We start from the raw sequence: 6,650 nt of genomic DNA on the forward strand, positions 1-6,650 counted from the left end.
TGAGGAAGGGTCACCGGACCCGAAACGTTAACTCTGTTTTTTCCTTCACAGATGCTGCCAGACCTGCTGAGCTTTTCCAGCAACGTCTGTTTTTGTTCCTGAGTCTCCAGAATCCTGGAAGATGACCACCAATGCATCCACTATTTCTAGAGCCACTTCATTAAGTACTCTGGGATGTAGTTTATGTTTGGAGCTGTCTGTGAGCAGCTCGGAAATTTGCCAGTACCGAGAGCGCCCAAATTGAAACACTTGTACCAAAAGGCCATACCATTAGCAGGCCAAGCAGCATTCTTACCAAGACAACAGGTTTTTAGATTTGGCCAATCAATTTGAACCAGGCACTTAGGTACCAAAACAATCTATTAAAATAGAATCTGATGGTTTTGACAACCGAGGATCAATCCGATTGCAAGAAATTGATACGTCATCAGGGGTATCAAAGAAGGGGGCAGTTGGAAAATCTACAGAGCTAACTGCCATCTGCTGGAGATAACAGCTCTCAGCTCTTAGACAAAGCACCACCAATTCACAACAGTACTACAGTACTCTAGCTAAGATTTCTGACAGAAGAATTCTCAGAGAAAGTATTCCTGACAGAAGAACCAATGGAGAAGACATAACCTGGTTATAACTTTAACAGACTAAGTTGTGTTGTTCTGTTATATAAGTAGGGCTTGTATTTATTGGAACGGCATACCATTACAATGTTGCGTTATTCAGGAATATTTGGTAGTTATAAGGGATTTGTTTGGTTTTTTAATAGTTTAATTAATTTGTTCACTGTTAGAGTGAGATGAATAAATTATTACTTGTTGATTGTAAAGTGAGTGTCAAGGATTTATTTGATTTATCCACGAGAAGTTGCTGAAAGACAGGTTACACCCCTTTTCACATTCCTTTTGACAAATTATAGGGCAAGATGTTCCTCTTTTGGTGTTTCAGTTTTGGTTCTCAGAGGGGATGGACCTCCATTTTATAACAATACATGAAGGATAAAAGAGTAACTAGGGAGAAAATAAGGCGCCTTAAAAATCAGCACGGGCTGCCTATGTGTGGAACTGCAGGAGATGGATGAGATACTGAACAAGTGTTGCATCAGTGTTTTTTCTGTGGAGAAGGATATAGAAGTGAGAGAACTTGGAGAAATAAACTGTGATAGGGTGCTGGACAGCGTAAACATGGATAAATCCCTGGGACATGATCAGATATCCAGAATCCTTACAGTGTGGAAACAAGCCATTTGGCTGAAGAAGTCCACATCCACTCTCTAAAGAGCTTACCACCCAGACTCACCACTTACCCTATCCCTGTAACCCTGCACTTCTCATGGCTAACCCACCTAACCTACACATGCCTGGATACTATAGGCAATTTAGCACAGCCAATCCACCTAACCTGCACATCTTTGGACTGTGGGAGGAAACCGGAGCACTTGGAGGGAACACAAGCAGATATGGGGAGAATGTGCAAACTCCACACAGACAGTCGCCCGCGGGTGGAATTGGACCTGGGTCCCTGGCACTGAGAGGCAGCAATGCTGATCACTGAGCCACCGTGCCACCCCAGGTGTACCCTAGAACTCAGTGGGAAGCTAGGGAAGTTATTGCCTAGAGGCCTGTGATGAGTAGTGTGCTGCAGGGATCGGTGCTGGGTTCACTGCTTTTTCTCACTTAAAGAAATGATTTGAATGTGAATATCGGAGGTATGTTTAAGAAGTTTGCAGATGACACAAGAATTGGTGGTTGTCGTGGACAGCGAAGAAGGTTACCCCAGAGAACAGCGGGAACTTGATCAAGTAGGCTGATTGGCCAAGGTGTGGCAGATGGAGTTTAATCTAGCTAAATGTGAGCTGCTGCAATTTGGAAAGGCAAATTAGGGTAGGACATATACACTTAATGGTAAGGTCCTTGGGAATATTGAGGAACAAACACACCTTGGATTATAGGTTCATAGTTCCTTGAAAGTGGAGTCGCAGGTAGATAGGAAAGTGAAGGCGGCATTTGGTATTCTTATATTTATTGGTCAGTGCATTAATTTTCAGAGTTGGGAGGTCATGTTGTGGTTGTACAGGAAATTGGTTCGGTCGCTTTTGGAATACTGCGTTCAATTCTGGTCTCCTCGCAACAGGAAAGATGTTGTTAAACATGAGAAGTTTCAGAAAAGATTTTCAAGGATGTTGCCAGGGTTGGAGGGTTTCAGTTACAGGCAGAGGGTGAATAGGCTGGGGCTATTTTCCCTGGAGTGTCGGAGGCTGAGAGATGACCTCATAGAGGTTTATAAAATCATGAGTGGCACGGATAGGGTGAATAGACAAGGTCTTTTCCCCAGTTTAGAGGAGTCCAAAACTAGAAGGCAGAGTCTTAAGGCGAGAGGGGTAGGATTTAAAAGGGACCTACAGGGCAACGTTTTCACACAGAGGGTTATCTGTGTATGGAATGAACTGCCAGAGGAAGTGGTGGAGGCTAGTACAATTACAACATTTAAAGGCATCTGAATAGGTATATGAATAGAAACAGATCAGAGGGATACGGGCTAAATGCTGGCAAATGGGACTAGATTAATTTAGGAAATTTGGAGCATGGATGAGTTCAACCGAAGGGTCTGCTTCCCTCCTGTACATCTCTATGACTCTCCATCAGAGCTGACATGAAGTGTGGAGGGATCAGCATTTACACAATGGCGGAAGGTTGAAGTGCTTGGGGGAGAAAGGATGTTGATAGTTCAGATTAATTGTTTGGAATGCAAGAATGGCATGACAATGCTGTGTCTAACTGCAAAACTGGAAAGAGCAGACGGTCACAGTGGGGTGGAGTGAGGGGAGAGTGGACATGGTGACAGAGAATGTAACACGTAAAGTCAAAAGAGAAGGAATGGTAGTAGGTTCACAATCTAAATGTGTTGAACTCAATATTAAGTCCACCTTATCTTCTGGACTTAATATTGAGTTCAACACCTTCAGACATAACATTGTTGTGCCATTCTCACATTCCAATCACTTAATGTGACCTATCAACATCCTTTCTCCCCCAACACCTTCCACAATTGCATAAATGCTGCCCCCTTTACACTTCACGTCACTTCTGATGAAGAGTCATCTAGACTCAAATGTTACCTTGCTCTCTCTCCACGGATGCTGCCTGACCTGCTGTGTTTTGCAGCATTTGTTGTTTTCAGTACCAGTTTCAGCATCTGCAGTAATTTGCTCCACCATTGTGTTCTGCCCAGTGCCTTGTACAGTTTTAAACAAGACATCCTGACTTTTATAATCCATTCCCTTTGAAATAAATGGCAAACTTCCAATAAGGCTTCACTCTGGGATCATACTTGTCCAGTATTATCATCAGGGCACTGTTCACGTTTACTGGGATAGCCCCTCACCTAAGCTGACACCAGTGAATGTGCTGTAGCTTGGGCCTCTGCATAGCCCAGCCCCACATCACACAGTGCACTGACTCTCTAACTCATACACAGGAACCTGTTCTCTAACACTAATGCCATCATGAAAGGCAATGAGGTGAAAGAGATCACAGACCCAATGGGGCAACTTGAATGCAATGCCTTTGTTCACAATATGGAAACAGTGAAACTCACACTGATCCCATTCATACCTTAAATATCCATTGATATCATTATTGTTAAAAATATTGGCAACTTGACATTTCTGCAAGACACTGGCATCCGTGGCTGTAAGCAGCAAACTGAGAACAATAAGTCTCTTCATCGTCTGAGGCTGAAATATTGAGTTCCAATTACAACATTCCGCAAATGGGAGTCAGCAATATAAGAGGATGAAGGAAAATGATTTTTAAATTGCCAAATGTCACAGTGAGTTAACAATAATCAGATGGCGTCTGTTATAAACAGACTGTGGGTGAGGGTCCCCAATCCATTCCTGTCCCACACGAGTAACCCCCAAACTGTTAGGTTCCTGGGTGAGGGGGGGATGAGCTGGTTCCCCTCTTTCTCCACCTGGCCCCTCAGTTAGTTGGACACTTGTGGATGTCTTTCTCCCAAACCGCATGAACCAATTTCTTACAAGGAACAAATTAAACAGGCTTTCTTGAATTAGCAGAAACTAAGTTAATTAGTGAGTAAACACAGGCAAATTAGTAACACAGCACATAGACACATGGATTAGAAATTAGAGCTAAAAGATACAAGGTAAAAACAACAGGATGTATTCTGGAATAGATTCAGAAATGTATACAAATTTGAACGGTTTATTTGAAAATACAAGCTTTTGGAGCCTCACTCCTTCTTCAGGTGTTAGTGAGAGAGAGGTCGTATCAGACACAGAATTTATCAGTAAAAGATCAAAGGGTCACATCATTGATCAGGATGTATTAAACAAACCTGAGATGCTGTTAAATCTTCAATCAGTTAGAAGGTTTTAATTGATGAATATGCATTTGTAAATCTCCGAATTCCTTACAAGTCACTGTCCTGAGAGAACTAAAGGTTTTATCACTGTAAAGGAGAGGTGACATTTTAGATCAGACAATGCATGTTAGGTGTAAGACCTTGTTTAGATTCTGTTTGTGTTTTGAATTGGAATCAGACTGGTTTAATCACTTCAGCGATCAAGGACATTTGGCCTCGAATCTTCAGCAAACGTCCTCCAAGGCGTACTTCGGAATACACAACAAACGCAGATTCGCTGAACAGAGGGTGATAGCCAAGTTCTGAACCCATGAGGATGGCCTCAATTGGGATCTTGAGTTCATGTCACACTACAGGTGACTCACCACACTACACACTTTCACACACACACACACACACATACATACATACATACATACACACACAATCACTTAGACACACACACACTCACTCTCTCTCTCTCTCACACACACACACACACACACATACATACATACACACGCGCTCACTTAGACACACACACTCTCTCTCTCACACACACACACTCTCTCTCACACACACACACACACACTCACACACACAGACACTCTCTCTCTCTCACACACACACACAGACACACACACTCTCTCCCTCTCGCTCACACACACACACGCACACGCACACATACACACGTGCACACACACCTGTGAATCTGAGAGGTGAATTTGTATTTGCAGATACATTCTATTCTGTTCAAAAAGCACACAATTTATTGATAGTCAATCAATGTGGCATTTTAAAAAGTCCTACTTTATAAATAAAACAAGGCTGACTCCAAACCAAAACACAATTAGAATCTAAATAAGGCCTCACACCTAACATGCATTGCCTGACCTAAAACGTCACTTCTTCTTTCCACTGATAAAACCTTTGGTTCTCTCAGGGCCGTGACTTGTAAGGAATTCGGAGATGGACAAATACATGTTCATCAATTAAATCCTTCTAACTGATTGAAGATTTAACAGCATCTCAGGCTTGTTTAATACATCGTGATCAGTGATGTGACGCTCTGATCTTTTACTGATAAATCCTGCATCTGATACTACCTCTCTTACCAACACCTGAAGAAGGAGTGAGGCTCCAAAAGCCTGCATTTTCAAACAAACGTGTTGGATTTCTAACCTTCTCCAACCCAGTCCAGCACCGGCACCTCCACATTAAAGTTGAACGAGACAGCCGTGTCAGGGGAGGTTACAGGACAACCATCAAGAAATTACATCTCAGTCTGTTTGGACTCACCTCTTCCCAGTTTGAAAGGCTGTTGGTTGAGGCTCTGCAAGCATCCATAGGTGTGATGGTCTGTTGGTCTCTCTGTCTCTACCACCGTCTTTCTCAGCTGCAGCAGCTCTCTTTTAAGAAACACGTTTTAGAATCGAAAATTAAATATGATCACTGTACTTCATAGTTCCGATCAGTGATGATGGTATGAGGCAATTAGGAATGAGGGAAACATTCAGGAACCAGGGTAGATTTGTTTTATTTCTCAAACAGAAATTGAAATTGCTGGTGAAACTCAGCAGGTCTGGCAGCATCTGTGGGGAGAAAGCAGAGTTAACGTTTCGAGTCCTGTGACCCTTCACCAGCAATTTCAGTTTTTGTTTCAGATTTCCAGCGCCCGCAGTTCTTTCATTTATTTCGGTCTTTATAATTTCTTTCTCAGGATCTCTCTGCAGGCTGGGTACAATCTCTTGGATAAACCAGCAGCCCAGCATTGCATTGTTCAGGTCATACCTTCATAAATGAGGCTGGTTCATGAACATAAGAGAAAAGATCGTAAAAGCAGAAGGTCGCAAGCCCTTTCAACTTTTCAAATAGATTCTGCCTGATATGTAGCTGATATTAATTGATCCACTTTAGCTCTGGAGATGCTGACAAATTGGGAATTTCACCGAACAAGTGAAACAGAGATGCAGTGGGTGGTCTGGACACAGTCTGTTCCTGTAGCACGTGCCTAATGGTGAAGTTTCTATTCTGTTACCAAATCTAGATTTTACAGATGGTCATGGGCATGGTAATAACTGTTGTTTCTTGTTGTAAAAACCCATCAGGTTCTGTAATAACCTTCAAGGAAGGAAATCTGCTGTCCTTACCTGGTCTGGACAACAAGTGACTCCAGATCAACAGCAACGTGGCTTACTCTTCAACGGCCTCTAAAATGGCCTGGCAATCCGCTCGGATCAGGGACATTTCAGGATGAACCATGTCCTGCCAACAATCCCCACATCCTATAA

The 6,650-nt window shown here is 42.7% G+C and overlaps 1 long non-coding RNA gene across 1 annotated transcript in view; it reads right to left on the reverse strand.

Moving 5' to 3' along the window:
* Positions 1 to 6,591, reverse strand: part of LOC125484427 — an 11,347-nt gene extending 4,756 nt beyond the window's left edge. Inside the window, exon 1 of the long non-coding RNA XR_007263247.1 lies at positions 5,659 to 6,591. This is a non-coding gene — a long non-coding RNA (uncharacterized LOC125484427). The remainder of the gene's footprint in view (positions 1 to 5,658) is intronic.
* Positions 6,592 to 6,650: the final 59 nt, after the last annotated feature.

This window comes from Rhincodon typus, chromosome 11 (genome assembly GCF_021869965.1).
Source record: "Rhincodon typus isolate 14 chromosome 11, sRhiTyp1.1, whole genome shotgun sequence".
Lineage (NCBI taxonomy): Eukaryota > Metazoa > Chordata > Chondrichthyes > Orectolobiformes > Rhincodontidae > Rhincodon > Rhincodon typus.